Source organism: Lepisma saccharinum, chromosome 1, assembly GCF_977018435.1.
Source record: "Lepisma saccharinum chromosome 1, izLepSacc3.1, whole genome shotgun sequence".
Lineage (NCBI taxonomy): Eukaryota > Metazoa > Arthropoda > Insecta > Zygentoma > Lepismatidae > Lepisma > Lepisma saccharinum.
The window spans coordinates 11,221,420-11,245,493 of NC_139229.1; the positions used below are offsets into that span (position 1 = coordinate 11,221,420).

The window sequence follows — 24,074 nt, forward strand, 5'->3', positions numbered from 1 at the left end:
AGTTTTAAATTTACATTTTTACCTAAGAGAGACAAATGCGCCCCCCCCCCCTTATTTGGCGACGGTTTCAGCCCGGTCAAGGCAATCTCCTAGGGTCACACCCGGGATGTTTATGGTTTGCTTTGAGCAATTTTAATTTGATTTTTTTGTTATTATTGTTTATCGTTTTTTTTTCTTTTTTTTCTCCGTTTATTGAGATCAATTGATTTTTGATGATGAAATCATCCACACTCGTAGAGTTTTAGATACAGAAATAGCTATTCGAGCAATTTCTCCACTTTTTAATACCTCTGTAAATTTTTCAAATGTAATTCTTCCTGATTGGACTGACCTTCGACTGGCCATGGAGAAATTAAATCAGTCAATCGAGAACGAACCAAAATTTCATGAAATATTTTTGTCCCATTTTCCCGTTACTGTTATCCTATTACTAACTTGGAACTTCATTTTAACTGTTTATTTATGCTATACGTCAGGCGTATGCAAGCGCAAACAAACCTTGACTAGTGAGCGTTAACAGTGCGTCACTATGTCGCCTTGATTTATTCATCCATTTTATTATGTACCTTTCGTAATTAATGATTTTAAGGTCATTGGAGCCATGTCATTTACTCTTTTATTTTACTTGTGGCTAGGTCCGTTTTAACAGCTGAGACGTTACCAAATTTTGGGTTAATTATTTTTTTTCGTCAGTTCCTCATTTTTACAATGCTTTGACACTTCTGACATGATATTAATGGACTTCGTCGGGTTAACTTTCTGATACCAGGGGATATATTTTATACCATCTACATATTACTTTTATATATTTATCAATATTTAATCCTACATATTTTCGTTTATTTTATAGTGCCATGTCATACCTTTAGTTTTATATTGCACATTATTTTATATTTGGGAGAAGCCAGGGGCTATATATATATATATAATTTAGTCAATATATACATATATTACTTTTGATGAAGTCAGATTTTCATTTTAATGGTGTTCCAGTGTTAAGGCGTCAAATGACATTTTCCGCCTTTTATTTTCTTTAGCCTTCATTCAAACTTTGTTTTATACTTTATGTCACTTATTGGGCAGTTTATTTTTACTTATTTTTACTCATGATTTTCACTTGCCTATAAAAGACGATTACTTTACACATTTTTTATATATTTTCAATATTGAATGACTGAGAGCAATGTAGTTTTTCCCATGTCCAACCTGTTTCATCCCCTGTTCGGGAATTCCACGAGTTCAAGGAATTTCGAAAGTCGCCCAGCGATTTTTTTGAGGCCGGAAGAAGAACGCATTCCTGAAGGCTTTGGAGCTCACCAGCCTCCTTTGGGTTTCAGCGGTGTATGTCACGTAGCAGCACCGAAAACCCTATTCCAAGTGACATCCCAGGATCAGAACAGCGTCAGAAACATAAGAAGAAATGTCATCTTACAGAGCAAACCCCCCCCCCCCCACGACTCTAACCTCCTTAAGAAGAAGCATGAACATCTTTCATGTACATCGTCCCCTTTTGCTCTGTAAGGCCAGGCAGTATTTCACCACATATTGGAACTTTCCGGATACAGTCAACGACCCAAATGTGTTGAGACCCACCCCTGTGGATCAGCAACCTGCCAGCCACCTGTGAACAGTTTCATCCTACCAGTGGCCATATTTACTGTTCCCCTTCTTGGAGTGTTCGCAGCACGGTACACCTTCCGTTTTCACATGCAACCAGCGTACGAAATGTGTCGCCATTCGATGTGTGCCGGAAATATGCAATGGCGTCTGCTGTGAACTTTCGGGGGCCTATCCTAACATCCCCCCCCCAGTGTCCGCCATTGAACAACGCATATTTTGGGGCGTGGAAACGCTACTTGGAGTGGCTTTCCATGGACTACCCTGTGTTCGCCCGCCCCACGGCCAACGTCTTTTCATCTGACCTGTACTGAACAGTATTCCTGAACTTTCCACACCGGGATTCGAATCCGGTCCCCCAGTGCAATTGTGATCGGTCAAGGACCGTGTATGTCCCGGAACAGTGCTTCGTACCCCAGGACTCCGGGGTTTGAGTGTATTTGGATTGCCCTGCCTTTTGATTTCTCAGGTCATAGTGTGCACACAGAGTGTGCTACGAACGTCAGTGAAAATATAATCTTCATCTATTTTTTTTTAATCTTTGTGTGGTTGTGCGCAGTCCAGTGGAGATTGGTGTTTACCACGGTCTTTTTGCTCTCGCCTCGAACTGTCATCCTGATGAGGCGGAAGATTGCGAGCATGCGGCCTTAAGGTTTCTCACGGATTACGTTCGGTGCTTAGTTAGCACTTGTTCAGAAGACATTCGCATGTATCGCGTTACGATGCAGTGTGTTGAACTTTCCGCTGACTCCACGGACCTCCGAACAACACTTTATATCGCATGTTGACCAACCGTCAGCATTGTTGATTACGAAAGACTCTTCCAGCGTGTGGCTAATGAAAACAAAAGACTCTCTTTCAGCATTCAAGCTTGAGCTTAATTCTGTTCCATTTAATTTTCGGTGAAGGGTCTCCGACATTTTTTTTTATTATTTTATTTTATGTAACCTTTTTTTTCATGTAATAAACAAAAACCTTTTAAATTTTGGTGAATGGCAGAAGGTTCAATTTTAACTTTTAATGATTACAATTTCAATTTTGGAAATTGTCTCGCAAGAGGGGGTGTCGTACCATGCCCTGTTCGATTAAGAAATATTGACCCTGGCAGACCTTGTCAGCTCCTTGCTCAGAAATGTGATGGATAAGCTTTCTACAGGAAATGGTAAGAACACTGGCCTTTGGCAAGAGGTGACGAGAGGCCAAGCGAGGGTTTAAATAGGTGCGCATGAGAGCGACACGAGGTCTTTTAATCTGGAATCATCGGAGAAGCAGGAGCTACTGGTCTTATTTCTAAACCGAACAGGGTAAGCTAGTCTACACCCATTCTGCCATTTGCATTGCTCTCTTCAGTCTAGAAACGAATCATGAGTCTATTTTAATGAATAGTTAGATATTTGTACCTGCTCGTTCAGGGCTGTCTCTACCATCAACAGTATTAATCGGGAGGGGCAAGTTACATCCCTATTTAAGATCCCCGCGTTCAGAGGAACGCTACGATATATCGATCAGGTTTCAGAAACATGAATTTTTACAATAATTTTGCATGCGCAATTTTTCCTCTTTTAAAAGTAGCCTGTTTTAATTATGTTACTAATCATTAAAGGAATACCTCAATACCATCCCGAAGTATGATAATTAATATTTACCCCTTAAAGTAATGAAACACTTTTCCTCTCTGAAACTCGCATAGAAATGAGAGCGGCCGTTTGCTTCGGCCAAGCCCCGAACGAACATAACCGAAGGGGCACCGAGAATAACCGATCCTCCCACATGACGTCACGCGCTCGTGCATGATCGGCAATTTTTGGATGGCGTTACCTTATATGTTAAGTTACCTTGGATTCTACCTCTACGCAAGCCGCGTTGCTTCCGGCGTTACTATGGTAACCGTAGTAGTTCGGGGGAGATGCCGGTGGCGGCAGCACAGACTCTATACTTCTTCCTGATTGGCCAATCTCATATAAATTTCTCATTCCGGATTGGCCGTCGGCTGCTGAAAAGTTTCCATTGTGAGTATCGGAACTTTCATCTCTCTTGTAATACCATCCCATTCTCTTTGATAGAGGACTTCGGCTCAGGGAGTCGTAACGTAACGAAATGAAGCGGTATTTTCAATTACGGTTTCCGTTACGTTACAACCAGAAACAAAGTAACTTTTTTCGTGAACAGAAACGTTACCTCAGGTATATGAAACTTTACGTTATAGGTGTGCATAACGGTACCGAACCATAACTGATCTGTAAATCAGTAGGTCGTTAGGTGACTCTTTAACGTTACATCCATTGTCAGCAACCAGTAACGTTACAGGGTAAGAAAGAGGTTCGTCACGTATTGACTAGTAGTAACTTTAGTGTGTGTGGAAAGTGATAGTAACGTTACAATCAACCAGTAACTTAATTGAGGTCACGACTGTAAAAACGTTACACTCCTTGTTTCAATCAACAACGTTACTGATAGCTGGTATCATACAGACGTTCCGATGTGCAATACCGTGTCCGATGCCGTGTTCCGGTGAGAATAACATAAGTCTCTCGTATAATTGTGCTCGTTACTTTTGTAACGTTACAGTTCTTTTCCTCCACAAAAGTCTGTTTCGAAGAAGTGATACACATATCCGTTACGAATAGCAAATACCGTTATCGAAGGCGTGTTCGAAGAAGCCTCATAATTGTGATCGGCAGCATAGTAACATTACAGTATTTTGACACCTTGAAAGTCATTAAGTTATAATACGTATTTTCGTTTTGGATGTCAGTGTATTAAATTTTAAAACAAAACGTTTGAAAACATCTATAAACAAGATTCGGCGTGACGGAAGTTCTGATTATCGGAATTTACTGATTAACTATGTATTTATCACAAATATATTTCTTTTCTGAATACTTAAATCACTTTACGTGGATTTGTTCTAATTTGATTATCTATGCAAGATGAATTTTAACATGTTCGTTCACTTTATACGATAGGAAAACAAACGTTTGTTGAAAGAAAACGTTTATATCTAGCTTTCTCTCTCTCTCTCTCTCTTTCAGTTTACATGTGTTACATCAATTTAAAAAAATACAGTATGTTTGGCGATGAGAATGATTCGTGCTTAGATTAAGTTGCTGAAGGACGAAACATAAAGGACCAACCAAAGAATCATCCGTGCCACGTGTTCATCCACGTAAGCGAGAGGCAAGCTTTTTCCTATCGAAAGAAGAAAAATTGTTGCTTTATGCGCGACCTTGAGAAGGCGAACTGAACCACAAGGAAAGAAGCCTGCGCAGACTCGCGACTCCTGTACACCGTACTGCCGCGCGGAGGGGAGGGGGAGAGTTGACCGCATAGGTTGACCGTGCTTCCTTATGGGCCGAGCTAAAGGGTAGAAGGGAAAGCTGCGCAGGGACTTTTTGTCCAAGGTTTTTTTTCCTTGTGTTCGCTCATAGCAGCAGCACCAACCAAAATCGGAAAATGTGAATCCTCAAACTTTGTACAAGTGACCTTCGGTCACGAAGCATCCAACTAGACAACGTCCTGGCGCGATATGAAAGGCACTTTCAGCAAGTAGAAAATACGTAGAAACGAAATGTTAGATGGAATTGTACCAAACAAAACGAAACCGCGTTTATGCAACTGGTCTGTGGCTAGACAGGGCCATTGGACTCTCAAGAAGTCAAGAATTGTATGGAAAGTGATTCTCAAAACTTAGCGAATAAAAGGACAGCATATTTTATCATTTACAAGGGCCCTCATCTCCTTACAATTTTGAAAATTACTTTCAGTAATTCTTGTCTTCTTGGACAGGAGGTGCATTAAACTTTTTGGTGTAGAAACAGACAGAGCGCCCGTCTACCACGTTTGAAAGAAGAGCATAGGCAGACATGAAAATAATTTTCAAGAACGCAAGAACGATAGTCGACGTGGACATTGAGCAACGTGTGACAGAAATACAATCGTAACAAAGGACAGGATTCTTCAAGAAACAGTAATTTTATAAAACTTCCTAGCATTAACTCAGTTCATCCTTTTATCCTCTTTTGTTTGTTATACTTTTGTATTATTCTTGTTTCATATCGCTTTTCTTCTACTTGTAGATAATCGCGACGATGAGATGATCATATTAAATCTATGAAGGGATGCTTACAAAAAAAAACACCCATGCCCAGGTGTCTACTCAAAATTGAAATATTTGGTACCCGAGTGTATGAGTGGATCATTCAACGACTTCGGCCTTCGAGGCTACGATTTCAGTTGCAATGCAACATGCAGTATAATTACGTTTCTACTACTCTGAATTGACCAAAGCATGTAGTATGTGTCCTTCATTTTACTTAAAAAGCCCCCTTGATACATGAGATACTACAAATAATTCAGGCATACCCTCGAATTTTGATTGCCTGGCACTTTTTTTTTTAACTAAGTAATGAAGTGACGTTTATATTCATATTAGGCCTACGACTAGCTCGAACTAAAAACTCTTGTGAAATACTGTGTATATGTTATCCTTGTGAAGTGAGAAACTTCATATTTTGCTAAGAAAATATGTATGAAAAATTATATTTATAGCTACTACTTGAAGAATTCAAATTATTATGATGGAATTTCAACTTACGTATACTTTGCATATGACATGGTATATAGTTATCGCAGAGGAGTTTTTGTCTCGCTGTCAATTTATTTTTAGTTGAGGAACTCGAGAGTAAGTTGGAAATATTTAATGACCCACGTTGTGGTGTGCTGTTCGATTAATCAGAATTGGAGTGAGAGAAATCTGTAGTTAAGGTCATTCAACACGTCAATTTGTAACTGTGAATGCAAGTTTTCTTTGATTTAGCGGGAAATCAGTCTGCTATTATTGTAAGTAATAAACGGAAACATAGATTTTCTGCTCGAGTAGGAATCGACAGCCCTTATCTAATCAATCAGTTTCTGTGTTTGAAACTTATGTCTAGGAAAGCTACATACAATTTGCTTTTAGTAACAGCAGCTTCAAAATAACCTATCCATTCTTGTCATGCTAAGTAATGTTTGATTTTGATTTGTTATATTCAACTTGGTTTACTGGCACTTTTGGCTAATCGTTAGTGTTTCTTCTTTTGTACTGTAATAATTTGGTGGTGATTTAACTTGTGTAAAGATGAGCAATACAGCTATAGAGGGTTTTGTGGTTATGGCAGGCGCGAATCATGAACTTTTTTTTTAAAAAAAAAAAGAGGCGAAAACGACCTAGATTGTGGATTAGAAGTTTTCTAGCGAAAAAAAAAAACTCGTTGATGAGAGACTTACTCTTCAAAGTGGATACGAAAACTTTGTAAGAATGACTGTAAGTGATTTTGCAGTGTTATTAAATCTTGTTGGACCACAGATTGTAGTCGCGTCGTCTGTTTCTACTCTAGTGCGTATGCCCGGGCCCCAGGAACTTGCCATTGTCCGCGGCGCATGTTGTGCGTCTTAATTGTTTGGGGTAATTTTGTCCCCGGCACTTGCGCCGCGGCATGTTGCAGACAGTTTCCATTTCAACAAATGCTTGGCACATGCAGCGCGTCATGTTGCGCGGAAAATTTGTGGTAATAGAAACGAGGCTTTACATAGTTTTTTTTACCGGTCAACTACAGTGCGGGGAAGGAACAATTCATGCTACTTCCTGACTACATCAGCTGCATTGATCCCTGACTGAAGTACGAGAAAAATGGGTAACAAAAACAAAAATACAACATTTGAGGAACGGCAGCTATTTATTTTTACCGTACCTAACCAATGGGTGCAGGTACAGGGAAATTGAAAATGTTAAGTACATGTAAGCGTACCGTGGGTGACGCAATTAAACGTGATGAAAAGGAAAATGAGGTAGATTCCGTATCTCAGAAAATTCAACCAAGAGAAATAGGAGAACGAAATGAACGAGCTTCAGTATGAAAAATCAAGACCCTTTCCTCATCCCCACCCCCTTCCCAAACCAAGGGCTCCGAAAGCAGCTGTGCAACTTGGAGCAGGCATTGGGACTGCTGTACGGTTCAGTAGCGTTTCGTCCGAGTTGCAGTTCGTCCGAAAGCGAAATTCCTTGAAAATGCCACAGTTCGTCCGCGACGGTTTAATGAGTTGCGTTTCGTCCGAGCCTAGCTGATGATGAGTCACACCTTGACTAACCGGTGGCAGCGGTGGAATTGCTGACTAGGATACCTCAGTTTACAACTTTTAAAACTACATTGCATAGACAGCGGAGTGTAGCGCAGGAAGTGCAGACTCAGCCAAATCGTCGAGAGAGGGGTACCGGGTTCGATACCCGGTGGAAGCACAAGTGGTACGGATCCCACTTTAAACTGTAGGTCCAGTCCCGATTAGCCTTACTGTGCATAAAGTGGACTTAAAACAACAAATCAAATCAAATCGTCGAGAGGAAGTGAACGTGGATCCAGAAATTTTAGTCATGGCAGATGGCAACGCTTTCTTACTATCTGACAACTGTGAAGGTGAGATTTGCAAGTTGCAGAGGGAAATAAATATTAAAACAAAAAAAATATATTTTCTTGGATGGAGCATTTAAGAGTGTTTAGCAAGCAGTTTGCAGGGACGTAGCTACGTTGATCACTTTGGGGGGGGGGCCCAAACGTAAGATTTTATCTATCAAACTATTATAAATTAACAAACTATTTATACACCATATAGGCCTATACTGTATACATACATTATATATGTGTGTGTGTGTGTGTATGTATATATATAAAGGGTGACTGGTAATTAGATGTATTCCCTGAAAGGGGTTAATGTAGAGACAATTTGCAATAAATTTGACCATATGATACCCCGTCCGAAAATTAGTAGTTTTCGAGATAATCAAATTTCAATTGTTTTTTTTTTAAAAAATGACAATTTTCCACATAAAGAGATGAATTGAGAAAAAACTGCTCATTGTATGGAACTTATTTCAGAGTTTTCTGATAGCTAACAAATAAGTGGTTCGTTGAAAAAAAAAATTTCCCAAATAACAATCAGATGTAAGTAACGGGTGGGTCTAAACTTACAAGTGATGATAAAAAAATGCATTCTTAGTTTACTTGGCAACGTATTAATAACAAAAATGGTATGACCCGAAGCCTACAAATTATTTAAATTACTTCCTTGTGACATCTGCTATCCAACAAGGTACAAATGTTGCTAACATACACATTTGTGTACAAGAAATAATACTTCATTCATCTTCATGTGAATGGAATCAATGAACAATACAATTAAAGAACATTACACGTCTTGCTCAAAGTGGGCATCTCCGTTACGAATGCAGGCACGCAGGTTTTTATGGACATTTGGTCTCTTAACTCGTGATGTGATGGTGTCCTTGATGTGTTGACCAGCTGTTAAGATCCTCTCCCTGAGCTCTTCTTGCGAGTTTACCGGTGTCTTGTCATGTGACTCCAAATGTAAAAGTCGCAAGGCTTCAAATCGGGGGATCGAGTCGGCCAGGGAATCGGGCCGCCTCGGCCAATCCATTTCATTGGGTAATTTTCATCCAGCCACTGTCGCACGCCCAGGCAGAAGTATGGATGGGCGTAATCAACAATCATTTGATCGAGCCATTTTTCCTGCCTCAGATCTTAAATGGCATCACTTATGAAGATTTTTTGAGGAACAGGATGGCGTTGTTGGAGGATGTGCCTCTAGCTACAAGACGTGACATTATTTATCAGCATGATGACTGCCGAGCTCGATCCCCCGATCGATTTGACGGGGGGTTGAAGATTACATCCCGATCTCAGGGATGTAATCTTCAAACACTGAACGCAGTGCAAAACTCCCGTCCTTTGGCAGTGTTTTCCATATATTTGGTAATAAATGTTGCTTCCTACATGCTCCACATATGCATTTGAAATGTGTCCCATCAATATGGCCCACCCTGTACTTGAAATGTGACGTGCTAAACACTACTTTCGGATATCAGTTGGACATGGCAATTTTGATATACAAGTTGCATTTTCTCTACTTAGATTCATTATGTTCAAATTTTATCCTAATAGATAGCCTAATATCGCAACAACGCAAAATGTTTTAATTGACTCGAATTCACAATGACTCATATACAGTGTGTTTATAAATGAACGGTGCGTTTTCAAAAATTAATAATAAATCTATTTATTACCATACACGGGCAAAACTTACACCGTAAGCAGCAGCAACTGTCCAAGTTTATATAACTTTATTTATATTTGTATAAAGATAGAAATCGAGAGGGGTCAATTGCCCCTCTGTGCCCCCTTGCAGGTCCTCTTGGCCGTGTGGAAGAAATAGTGCACGAAAGACGTGAAAACTAAATACATCTTGAGTATGCTTTTGTCTTGCTACTCTTAGATTCTGCAACCTTTCTTTCTATAGTTTAATGTTTGCCCTCCCCCCCTTAGCCCCTAGAATTATTTCTGTACAAGTTTGAGGGCTAATCTCCCCTGCCCCCTGTGGTTGCGCCACTGCACCTTCTTCCGCCGTTGTTGCTTTGTGAACTTTCATCGGCTTGAAAATACTTCATTTTCTTCAAGAGCATAATACCGTTTAATAACCGGCGATAAGATTCCTCTACTCTAAATTTCTGGATTAAAGTATAATAATATAAGGGCATGGAAATCTGAAAGGGGGGGCGAGGATGGCCACATCTCCCCTTTAGAAAACGAATGTCAGCTAAAGGTATATATTTCACACGTATAATTTTATTCCAGTCATAGTAATTTACATTAATTATTATAATGGGGATGCAGGAATGCGATAATTTCGAATTCAAGTGTGTTTCTTGCGGGGGCAACACTATTATCGGGTTAATATGCCCCATGGAAAAATACCTTGCTTGTCCCTGCGGCGAAATATCGGTCATGATTAGGGGGGGCATTTGCCCCCCACGCCTGCACCCCGTGCGCACGCCTATGGCTACTCATTTCTACACTAGTTGGAAGCTTTATTCAATTTCGAGCGAAAAATGTAATTTTCAAATCAGGTTTGTTAAACGTCCACGAACCCATAAATTCTAATGGGTTCTATTGGGTTCTGCAACAAGACCGGAATCTTTTTTATCGCACAGTTTAAATTCGGTCCAAGTTGCGTATTGTTTCATTTCAATATGGAACTTAGACCGTTTTTAAATTGATCCGGAAAAAAGGTCCCTGTGCCGTATTTCAATTTATCCGGAGAAAAGGTTCCTGGAACGAATTGAAATATCTTAAACATAAAAATGCTGTTTACGGTCCAGATCCATTTATACTTGCTAATAGCCCGACCCTGTGGCCGAGTGGTTAGCACATCGCGCTGCGACGCCAAGGGTCCCGGGTTCGAATCCTGGTCGGGCTTGGTTGTTTGTGAATGTCCATTCATCAATTTCATCATTTCATCACTCATCCCCATCTTCGCAAATTAGCCAAGAGGCACAAAACGCGAAGTAAAATAAACTAAATCAATCAATCAATCAATACTTGCTAATATTCCCTGCTGAACCGGAATTGAATTGATTTAAATTTCCTGACCCTTTACCAACCCTGGTTGAAATTCATTTATTTACAAACAATCATACTTTTAACGGCTATTTCACATTAATCTCACACGATATACTGAGTTATTTTTCGCAATGTTCCAATGAAAGGTAAGAGATTTGGGCTATTCCTTTTTCTTCCTTGATGTTTAATAGATTATATTCGTCACGCGCCTATAACGTTACTAGCTAACATTTGTAAATTGTTCTTTCCTTGTAACGTTAACATCTACCATACTGAATTTATTTACGTTCCTTATGCAGATGATATGTACCCAACTACATTTTGTTCCGTTCCGCTACAGTGGTTTACATTTTGTTACATTCCTATGTAACGTTAATTATCATTGCCTTTCACTTCATTCCGTTACGGAGGATTGCATTCAATTACGTTCCTATGTACCGTTATTTACTACCATGTTGCATTTCGTTGCGTTTTTGTAACGCTAGTATATACCACATTGCATTTCGTTACTACGTTCCTTGTAACGGTAGTACAGGGAGGTTATTGCAGCATGCCACCGCAACAGCGTCGGCCGCTTACCGGCCTTGTCATGCATCAGGTGCCGGCAAATTGCGTAAGAGATAGCCCGTTACACAAACCGCTTGTTTTGTAATGTTTCCACTTTTCACAATTATAGTTACAATTACAACTTAAATAAGCACGTACCTTGCCGCAAGGATGCTGGAAAAGGTGTCCTCTAAAATACAAATATTTCTGGCACTTTATTTCTGCCCATATCGCTTCTGACAGCAATGACTCATCCAACATAAAGGATTCAATTTTTCATTCTTGTCTTGCCTTCGAATAAACAAAACCGTGACTCTTATTTTGCAGATAACACAAGATTAATCCTTTTGAACACTAGAGTCAGTGGCGTGCCCAAGATTTTCGAGGGGGGAGGTTACGTATACATTATTATGCAAAACGAAAGCGCAGATAAACGAATTATTTAACAGTGTCACTTAATTTTAACGTGTGAATATTTTTGAAGTAAAGTAGCGATCATACACTGTGTGCGTTTTTCTTTCTGAGAGCGCCATTTGAAATAAGCACTTTTCCCCTTTTGCTACTATGGGATAAACTGAATATAAAAGGCTATAACTGCTCAACAACTGCATCATTTTAAGAAATTTAAATTCTAAATGTAAGAATGAACAAAAAGCAACATTTTATGTAAATTCCGACAATTGTGAGTCCAGGGGGAAACGGGGGCCAAATCCCAAAGTTCTATTTTCCCCGTAATTACGCAAAATTTCTGAACGTCGTAATTTCCATATTTTTTTTTTTTTCAAAGTTGCGGCAGGAGCATTACATATCCTCATAGAGTAGTCTTTTGTTGTGCTTCCCTCAAAATTTGGTCCATCCAGTGTCTAGAGAGCCGACGCTAGAAGCGAAATTCCTCAGATGTCGCAAGAGCGTCAGCGGCTTATCGGAGTAGTGGTAAGCCGCGAGAAGCCTCTCGATACTACGCGAATGCGACAGCTGTCGGCTACCAGTTGTTTAGACGTGTTCACTTCGGTTTGCGTTTATCAGTACTCGTGTTGTTGATACTGTGTTATTGAGTTATTAGTTATGCCGCCAAACAAATATAGTCTTGAACAAAGAGTTTTTATGTACGATACTTACGTGAAAACGAACTCTTGCAGAAAAGTAGTCAGGCGATTCGCAAGAAAATTTCCTGGCAATCCTGTTCCGGACAGACATACTGTTTACAACCTCGTTAAAAGATTACGAGAGACAGGATCTCTTGAACCTAAGAAACGTGTTTCCAGACGACGTGTTCTTACGGAAGAAAAGCTAGACGAAATTGGTGAACGACTTGAACATACTCCAAAAAAATCCCTCCGTCGGCTTGCTCAGGAAACAGGCATTTCAAAATCCTCAGCACGAAATGCCACTAAATTACTTAGATTAAAACCCTACAAAATTACAGTGGTTCATGAATTGCAACCGCGCGATCACGCGACTAGAGTTCGATTCTGTAACTGGATGCTGGATAATATTGTTGCTGGCAGAGTAAATCCAGAATTAATCATATTTTCAGACGAAGCTTGGTTCGAATTGAATGGCCGAGTTATTTCACAAAACAATCGCTATTGGAGCGCAGAAAAACCTGACCTTGTGCATGAAGTTCCGCTCCATCCTGCAAAAATTGGTGTGTGGTGTGGTTTGAATGCGCACAGAATAATAGGGCCTATTTTTTATGAAGGTACTATCAATGGTGAAAGGTATCGAAGAGACATACTACAACCTTTTTTTGAACAATTAACGGACATTGAATGCCAGCAGTCATTTTTTCAGCAGGACTCTGCTACTGCTCACACTGCTTATGAATCACTTAATTTTATTGCCGAGATTTTTGAGGACAGAATTATCAGTACTGAGTTGTGGCCCTCTCGTAGCCCCGATCTTACTCCTTGTGATTATTATTTATGGGGAACATTAAAAAACAAAGTGTATCAGAATAACCCGCGTACAATAGAGGATTTAAAAGAAAATATAAGAAGAGAAATTGCCAGAATCACACCTGAGGAGCTTATGGATGTTCAGAGGAATTTCATACGCAGATGCCGGAAATGTATTGGTGTTGAAGGAGGTCATTTTCAACATCATTTATAACACAGAAGGTTAGTGATTATCATTATTATTAGTTTTAAATATAATTTTACACTTTCGGTTTGCTTTATGCGCCGCGATGCTGTCTTCCCTTTCTGTCAACCGAGGATAAAGTAGAGATGTCTAAGAAAGATTAGATGTCTGAAATAAGGTTGTAATTGTAACTGTAATTGTGAAAAGTGGAAACATTACAAAACAAGCGGTTTCTGTTACGGACTATCTGTTACGCAATTTGGCGGCACCTGATGCATGACAAGGCCGGTAAGCGGCCGGCGCTCTCGCGGTGTCTAAGAAAGATTACATGTCAAAAATAAAGTGCCAGAAATATTTGTATTTTAGAGGACACCTTTTCCAGCATCCTTACGACAAGGTACGTGCTTATTTAAGTTGTAATTGTAACTATAATTGTGAAAAGTGGAAACATTACAAAACAAGCGGTTTGTGTAACGGGCTATCTCTTACGCAATTTGCCGGCACCTGATGCATGACAAGGCCGGTAAGCGGCCGACGCTGTTGCGGTGGCATGCTGCAATAACCTCCCTGTATATACCATATTGCATATTACGTTATGTTCCAATGTGCTCATTTAGTTCCGTTCCTTTATAACGTTAATATCTGCCATAATACATTTTGTTACGTTCCTTGTAACGTCAGTCTATAACATAATGCATTTCGTTACGTTACATGAGTACCAGCAGTTGAACCATACTCTTCCTCCTACAAAATGGAACGTACCGTGTAACGCAAATTGGGTACGTTACCTTGGTTACGACTCCCCGCTTCTGCTTCTTGTGATTTGGGTCTCCCTTATCACACAATAATTGACCAACCATTCTTTCTGACGTCAGCTGAGGATTGCTGTGCAGACGATGTTAGGTTTGGAATATACTGAATTTTTTTAAAAAAATTATGCAGAGAACTAAATCTAGCTACAACCTAACAACTTAAGCATTCAGCCTAAAACGTAAAGCATTCTCCCTTGACGTCAGAACGCCATGTTGCTCAAATGTGCGATAAGGGAAAACTGTATTTGTTTACTTTTTCGAGTTTGTGTTTCTGAGCTTGCGAATGTGACATTCATTGTGTACGATTGTGTAAGTTTTCCACACTGACATACCCTGACAGGAAATTGCAGACACTGAATATGAACTCAATGCATTATTCGTGACCGGTAAGCATTCGCAGAGTAAAACTACTCCAGCTCGGGGTAGATTCAAGTTTTGAAACCAAGGACGTTTGTTTCCGATAACAAACTACTTATAAGTAGAGATATGCTGGAGTTGTTGGGTGCACCAATCGTCCGTCCCCTTGTTTTTGTAATTTGTTTTTGACTCTTTGTAGGAGGTGAGTATAGTGACGTTCTCTTGTTCTCGCTCGTTTAGCCATTGTGTGTATTTAATCATGATATTTATTTATATCACTGTGTGCTCGGATATATGTAAAGGTCACTGCTATATTTTTTTGTTGTAGTGTGAACATGATACCGAATACAAGATGGTAAATATGCGATATGGCCCGGACGGATTTCTTCAAATTTACAGGAGAAAGTATTACTGAAATGAGTTTCTTTAGCATTCTGGACGTTCTTGGAGGTATTTTCTTTCACGCAAAAACTTCGTAGTTTAATGCTGCCTAACAAGAATTAATCACTTTTTACGTAAAAAATTGACATTGCCTGCCACATTATGCCGTTGTTTCCATTGTGTGCGTGCAGATGGCGAGAGCGTTGAAAGTCACGCGATCTATGCAGTGTTTCCAAACGTGCCTTCTTTTTACGAAAATTTCTATTTTTAACTATGCTCGCCGCGCTTTCTTTTTTCGATGAATTTAGGGGTGATATGAGTGTTAATGGAACCTAACCTAACCTTGTGTGAATGGTGTGGGGCTATTCGTGGATGGTTTTTGGGGCTAACGTCAATGGTTTGTGGGGCTACCCATGGATGGTTTTTGGGGCTAACGTGCATGGTTTGTGGAGGTAAACATTACAAGATAGGGCCCAAGTTCCTTTTGTTTTATTGCGATTTCATCATGCTACGAATGCAATTTTTACATCGTTCCATTTCGATGTACGTCTGTTAACACATACTACAGAGTTTTAGCGATTACGTAAGGTTTGTGGTTAGGTTAGGCAGGTTAGCTTTGGTTCCCTTAGCATTAAAATAAAGTCCCTAAATGCATTCTGCTAAGGTTCCGATTTATTTCTACATTTATTCCCACGCTTCTACGATATTTATTGTCACTTGTCGACAGAGAATATCTTGTCCATGAGAAGTGCGTAAGGTAATTTTCACGTTGTTATTTTCAACATAAATAACTATTTTTCGAGTCCAAACAGTGCTCATTACTTTAAGGAAGGTTCAAATTTCGTGTGACAATGATTTCCAAAATTCTACGATAATAAGTCTTTGTGCTAGAAGAAATCATAAAACAATCGGAACCGTTACCTTCACCAGTCACGGTTGCGCAAATAACAGGCCAGGGCAACACAATGCACGGTATTGATAAAATGGCCCAATCCGAGCGACAAGTGACACCTGCAATTTGTCGTGTGTCTTTAATTCGGAAGGTGTTATTTATTTTTGAATGTTGATTTCCAAGAGACACGTATCGCTGCAGTCTGAAAGCTTCCTTTCGAACCAATTCACCACAAGAAAATGCACGTGTCGCTTGGACTGGACTGTTGTTTTCTCAGTAGCATGCATCGTGTAACCTCTGTCTGTTGTACTCGTATGCAAGGTGAATTGTTTCCTTTAGAGTAAAGGGGCTGTTGCTTGTCGCTTCGGTGTTTAATCTCCATGCCACTTAAAAGTGAATCCTCAGTGATCAATGAAATTTTTCGAACCGAAGCGACACGACAAGTTGCAAGTGTCGCTCAGATTTCCAGTGGCCTGTATTGTGTCGCCTGAGACTTGATTTCCCATGAGCGGTAAATGCATATATATAGACTAAATGGTCCTGTGTCGCTTGTCACTTCGGTCCGAACCACTGCTGTCGCGTGTCGCTTCGGTTTGAAACCTCACTAAGAGGCATGCTTTTCACCACAACATAATACACAAATAAACGATCAACATGTTTGTAACAAAATGCAAGTCGTACAAATCCTTTCCGGGTACCAAACCTTTCTTCGTTCTGCTTGTATTGTATCAACAGGTTTACATTCTACGTCCTTCGGAAACCTACGAAGATACTTGATTCATTAAATTTTTCCCGAACCGACCATATGCTACACAGCTAACATCCTATTTCCTTTTAAAAGAATCTCCACTTTTCCCTTTCATTTAACGTCCATAGCACCATAAGCATAACCGGATGTTCGAGGGGGACCAGACGAGTGCACATGCTCCGCAGTAGCTCCGCCTTTAACACTGTCTATAATAATATTAATAATAAATAATTATATTTAATTAAATATGTAAGTTAATATATATATTGTATTGTTGTTATGGTATACCGTTGTTATTACATGAATAGGTATAAGATAGTAAAATAATAGAGATATAACAGCATCTAACTTGCGTGTAGTTAAGATCACCAAAATTTGCATAAAAACAACTGCCCTGGCAAGGAATTTAATGTCAAATAGAAAAATAATTGAATATTTATTGAATAACAAACAAAAGTTAGATACAGTTAACGAACAGTTTAGTTCCTGATTAATATTTTATGGATTTATTATCATTAGTTGTGTGCATAAACCTTTGGAACCTTTCAAAGCCGTGTGAGCCAAATTCCTTGCCTTCCAATAAGTTCAGCGGAAATAACCATCAATTATATTACAAATGCTAAACAATTATATTTCGATTATTTACTTTTACTTCTTGGTAAGTCTTTCAGGGAAGTGTCCGGATGCCCTCCTAAATACATCCTTGATACTTAGGTATAATGTGAAGACATGGGAAATATTCTATTTTAGAACAGCGCACACGAATGTCCTGTTGTTTAATGCAAAATTTGCTTAACTATTTTTTCCTTTCTTTTTCTTAGAATTTATGTTTTATTTAAACAGATTTTAAAACCAGATAACAATTCTGAAACATATATAGCTCTGGACTTCATTCTGGGCGTATTTGAATTTAACGGAACGGAAAATCAGGAGTTCGAAATGTGAAAATTGCGAACAAAGATACATCTATTCATTTTAATGCAGGTTGAGATTAAAGGGTGTGAGCAGGATCTTGAGCCAACCCAACCAGGAATAATCATCTCCCACCCACTGGATATAGAAACCACATTATTGAATATATCATACTTATAGAGTTCCTCTTCAGTTCATTCTAATTTTAAATTCCCATAGCTACGCATAAAAATATTTTTAAACAATTTATGGCAGATGTGTACAATGTCTTTTAGAAGCCATGTATTTGGTATTTACTCAGACAGTATTAAATGCAGATACATGCATGTGTTTTAGGATGACATGTCAATTTCTAATTCATGTGAAAAGGTAAACTTTAATGTAAACAAAAGCATGTGCACATCACAGTTAAAGATTTTCGCATCTACAAAGAAAATCCAAATCACATTCCCACCTCGCTGGCCTCTGTGGCGGAGGGGTTGGCATAGCATGTTTTCACGCCAGAGGTCTCAGGTTGGGCATGTGAGTCTTCATTAATTTCATGATATCATCACCCATTCTCATCTTTGTGATTAGCCAAAAGTGACAAATGTGAAGCAAAATAAACCAAATAAATCAATCAAACATTCCCATCTCACTCAAAGACCTTGCGAATCCAATCCAAAATCTACCAATAAGACCTGCAGTGAGTTTAATTTATCGCATGCATTAATCTGACTAATGTAATTTTCTTACAGTTTAACTTTAGGGTTTAACTTAAAATGGTGTTTTGTTTGTATTGCATTCTATACCAAAATTAGATTTTAAGCAATTAATGTTTAATTATAATATACCTAATACACAGGTAAAAATAATCCCCCCCTTCTCTGATAATATCGCAAATTGCGCCCTGTTTAAATGTCTATGAAAAATTCCATTTCACCTAGGAATGATATCGCGATGCGATGAGTCGAGAATTGTCACAGCCTCATCTTGTCTCCTGTGTGTCGAGGTCCTTCTCGTTCTTGTTTGTGGGCCTCCCCGATGGTGCAGTGGTGGTGTCGTTGCCTTGTAATCAAGGGGTCCCGGGTTCGATACCCGGTGGAGGCACATGTGGTTTGAATCCCACTTTAAACTGTAGGTCCATTCCCGGTTAGCCTTTCTGCGCATAAAGTGGACTTAAAACAATCAATCAATCAATCAATCATTCTTGTTTGTGTTTATTTTTGTTTCGTTTTCCACTCTGAAGTTATTAAAACTTATTCTAGATTCACTTCATGCTCAGATGGTCTAATCCGGACTCTATTTTCAAAAGCTCTTAATGTATAGGTTTAAGTATAGTTTTCCGAACACCCTCTTTCAAAGTTATGAAAAATATGGGTGAGATACAGCAGTACATTGTACCCCCAAGTTGGTCTGTAGTGTATCGTCTCGTTTGTGTAAGTATTTCGTCTTGGAAAATTCCATTTTAAATATTCAAAAGAAAATTGGATCAGTCATATACTCTTCTGATGAAGATTTGTATCTTATCTTTGGATCGACACAACTACTTCTTTAGAAAAGTTAACCCCCCCCCCTCTTTTACGCAAAGGAGCATTCGTCTGCAGCATGATTTTCTGAGAGCAAATCTAATTCCATCGTTCAACACACATTTTAAACAATTTTCATCTCCTTAAAGAGGTTTCCAAGAACTTAGGTGAATGAACTAACTAGTAGCGACCACAATGTAATAGAATAAGTTTAGAATGGTTTGAATTTCTGTGGTAAGGAAGATAATGTTTAGGCCTATAAGTTATAAACAATATACACTTTTTTTTATTGGACGAACTGAAAATAGGTTCTTTTAACAGTAGCACCTTGCCCTTGCGTCTGCTGTCAAATTACCAAGGGGGGTACAACTCGATTTACGGATTTAGGGGCTTACAGTACCCCCCTTCAAAAATTTAGGTGGGGTACAATTTACCCCTGCACCACTGATCAGAGTGTGAGATAAATCACTTGCATTCTAAGCTCAGTCATTTGTGGGATATGCTTAGCAATTGCAGTGGGCTTTGGTTCTTTCTTTCGTGGTTAACAGACAAAAAAATTAGATTAATAGTGGAATCAAAGTAGTTGATTGATTTCCTAAAATATGAATGATTTATTTTACTTTGCTACCGAATGACAAATTTATAATGAAATTGTTTCATCCATCTAGTTTCCAGAATGCAGTGTTATATCTGGTAGATAGAACATTGGCACTCTCAAATCAAAACTAGTGTTGTGTGCAATTCTTCTATCTGAAATTTCAATAATTAATTACTGCATAAATACCTAACCAAACAACTTCTTCTTTTTAGAGAGGCTTCAATATATCAGCCTTTGCAATGATACAAACTTTCAGCGCAATGGTGACAAAGGTTCAATAAATATATCATGTCAAACTTTAAAGGGCTCTCCTGAAAAAAATTAGACATTGAACATTTACATTCTCAGTGGCTGATTTGCATTTAGCATAAATTATTTGTATTCTTCCCTTCAAGTGTATCATGTATTGATGTAATAGCCGCCAAACCTGGTCAGGAAGCAAGCCTTGTAGTGGTTCTCAACCGTTGTTGGACCACAGTGTGGTAAATTCATTTTATACAGTTGATGCCTTGCTCAAAAACTTTACCCCTTTCTAATTTTTTTTTAACTTTATACATTAATACGCACCTTTGAAATTAATGTTAATAAATATTTTATGCCATATGGTATTTGTCTAGGCAGGCCCTAAGCCACATTCATCATATCCACATTCCTTCTGCATCTGCATCAAATGTCAACAGAATCCCGAGTTTTGGGAATGAAGTGGAGTTTTATTGCTTCGACCGGGGGTGGAATGTATAGTGGACACTATGATTGAAGTGAATATTATATTTATGATATAAATATCTGTATCATCAAAAATAGTATGGAGTGTAACTGTAGTATTTTTATATTTCTAAATTTTACATTCTAAATTAACTTAATGACCGTCGACATACATAATTTACCTTCATTTAATACTGTTAAACTTTTGAAAAATGAGCTTGGTTTACAACCCCGCGTGATAACCTGTGAGCCCCCCCCCCTTCCCCTGGAGATCAGTTCTAGCTATGGGCCTGTGTCTAGGCTTGTTGACAAATATAAAATTGGGTTTAAAATAGTTGGCAATCGCTGGATTTAATGAACTCTCGGAGCCTGGTATCGAGTCACAACCTGACAGTTGATAGGACACTGTGGCCCTAAAACTGAGGCAGAAAGTGAATTAGATTGGCCAGAAATCGCCAAAAAAAGAGTACATTACTCTAAAAAAAAATCTGGCAGTAAAATTCTGTTATTTAATTCCATGAGCATAAAGCTTATTGTGATTGGACCAACAGCTTAAAATGCAACCTGAACCAATGTGCCTCCATTGGGGATTGAACCTGGAACCCCTTGATTACAAAGGGCATCATAACTTTGTATGCCATCAGGGACACAATATCTTTTACATAGCTATAGCCTATAACATTCAATCAAAAATCTGGCCATTTTCCAACAACAATATTCACTTTACGACGCAGCATTATGTTTTAGTGCTTAGAAAGAATTACGAACCTGATTAAGGGGGGCAGTTGTACCCTGAAATGTCGTTCTTCAACAATTGCATACTCACTTACATAAGTAGTTCTTTAAACTAATGTTATACTAATTTTAGTATTGTTTATGTCACAAGTTAAAGATAATTATTTTGGATTTACATATGGAGATGGTTAGTCCTTGTGTACTGAAGTGGGCTGTGAGAGTTTTGGTTATTCATTGTGTAGCGTCAGGGGTGTGTTTGTAGCAGCAAAGATGATCGGCCTATTATAACATTTGGAAGCCATGAAGATTTAGGTTCTGTATGTTTTTGGTATGAATGTTAAATAGAAGTAGATGTACTGTTGATATTCTGAACAACAATGCAAAATAACAATGTGGAACAGCGGCGGTGCCAGGATTATTCATCTGGGGGTGCGGAAGGAAATTTAGGGTGTGCAATTCTGAAAATAAGGAAATCATGATAAACGCATGCAACCTTTCAAAACTGGGGGAGCAAGTTGCCAAAATGTTGGGGGGCAGGACAGTTTACTTTCCCTTGGTACATAAGGTTTAGCATAGTGTGTGTGGGGGGGGGGGGGGCAAAAAATTAGCATACAGCGGGGGCAACTGCATCCCTAATCGCCGCCACTGATTAACATAAATTACTGACTGATATATATTTCGTTTCACACATATATTTTAATAACTTTAGATTGACATTCATTTTCCAGGGATGCTGTCCCCCCCCCTTGCCCTCCCTCTGGATGTCCATGATTATATGTATTAAGTCTTATACTCCAAGAAAGTGGTCATACAGTGTAAACATTCAGATACACATTGCAATCATATTGGACTATGTAGTGAAATACAAAATAAAATCATCCTGCCCTTAAAAACACAATGTAACCAATGGAGGTAAAAAATACATAGTACTTTATACCTTCCGTCTGCCACAGCACAAAACTCAAAGAGTGCAGTAACTGTGTCATCTTTAAGTTCCCTTCTGCCGCATTATCCCCAACAATGAACTGTAAAATTTCTTCGTGAACACTGGGCCTCTTCCTAACAGTTTTTGAAAAAGCCTGAAATTGTACATTTACTAGACATGCTACGTGGAACAAATACATAGAACACATTAACAAGAAAACCACCATTCTTGTTACAACTCGCATTAAATAAGTTCCCAAGCATGACCTGATGATAACTTGAAAGCAGCTGAAATTCTTGCTCCAGTTCGAGGAAAAACAAGCAGGCGGAAAATTAACAGTTTATCAACAATTCAAAAAAGAAAAAACATAACTCACATTAACCTATAGGCAATTATCAAAATCTACGAACAGACCACTTGAAAAAACAAAAGAAGAAAGATATCATAACAACAATGCTGACGAAAGAAAAAAAAACGTCCGCTGATCTTTATAGAGGTTGCCGCCAGTGCAGAAAAGTATGTATGTACATTGGGCACCTCTTTCAATGCTTGCCTGTTGCATACAATACTAACGGTCTTACTTCAGTACCTAACATTCAGCTCTCAATATGGCACAGTGACGTGCACTGAGGAGTAGCTAGTCTAGCAGAGATAGATTAATCAATCTCACATCTATAATTATTTTCAAATCACAATATTTATTGTCTTGTTAAAGCCACAGTTCATATGCAACACTTTCTTTTTCACGCGCTTCTCGTCTCTCGATGTGATCCGCGGGCAAAATTGACCTAGCTCGCTCTTCTTCCCCCTTAGCAGTTCCAGGTAGAAACGGGTTTCCGAAGGAAAAGGGAAGATTTCTGCCTCTACCTCCCTTGTCCCCTCGCCCCCGCTGCAATGGTTGAAAGCCCATGGTTTCAGGTCACCCAGTCCATCTCCTATATGACAGATAGGGGATTGGTTTCCCTTGATTCTTTGTAAATCCTCTAAAGAACTCAAGGGAAAATTTTCTGCAGTACTTACGTATGTTCTCTATATTTACAGAACCTTATGGGATGTAGCTAGTTTTATTATTTATGAAATGGGAACGTGTTATGTGCAGACAATAATGTTATGCTTTCTTTATTATTTTTTCAAATATGGAATATATAATGATTAAATTACAAATATTTTCTCAGGCTCTCTCTCGCTACCGTTTCAGTAGTGTTTTATTTAAATATACTAATCTTTTGGCCTCCAACGGATGTATTTATTTGGGCAAGAGAACGCACGTTCATATTGTTGTTGGTTTGGTTTATTTTACTTCGCTTTTCTGTCACATTTGGTTATCGCGAAAATGAGGATGAGTGATGATATGATGAAATTGATGAAGGGACCTCGAACAATCCAGGCCGGGATTCGAACCTGTGATGAGCGCGCATTCTTTTTCCTGTGTTGTACTTTGCAGTAAATAATGAAATAATTTGAAATGAAAAATGTATCTCAGAACTCAAGAAGCCAAATGAATATAATTGACGAAACTACAAAAAGTATGTTTTGTTACCTATTTTGTTTCTGTGCATAAAGTGGACTTAAAACACTAAATCAACCAACCGTGGGGGAGTGGTTATCACCCCACGCTACAACACCAGGAGTTCCGGGTTCGAACCCCGACCTGGGCATGGGTGTTATTTGTGTTTGTCCCTTCATTAATTTATCTGTCATCTTCGCAATTAACCAAATATGATAAAAAAGCGGCGCTAAGTAACAACAATCAAGTAAAATCATTGCTTGCTTGCTTGATTTGGTTTATTTTACTTCGCTTCTTCGC

At 38.9% G+C, this 24,074-nt stretch overlaps 1 protein-coding gene across 2 annotated transcripts in view; it reads left to right on the top strand.

Annotated features, from left to right (window-relative positions):
* The first annotated feature begins 14,662 nt into the window (after nucleotides 1-14,662).
* The window catches only part of LOC145992752 (carotenoid isomerooxygenase-like), a 55,470-nt gene continuing 46,058 nt past the window's right edge, over nucleotides 14,663-24,074 (top strand). Inside the window, exon 1 of one of the 2 annotated variants that reach the window (XM_083129143.1) lies at nucleotides 14,663-15,065. The gene's annotated coding sequence lies outside the window, so the exon portion shown is untranslated. The remainder of the gene's footprint in view (nucleotides 15,066-24,074) is intronic. The other variant, XM_083129150.1, reaches the window with a different exon arrangement.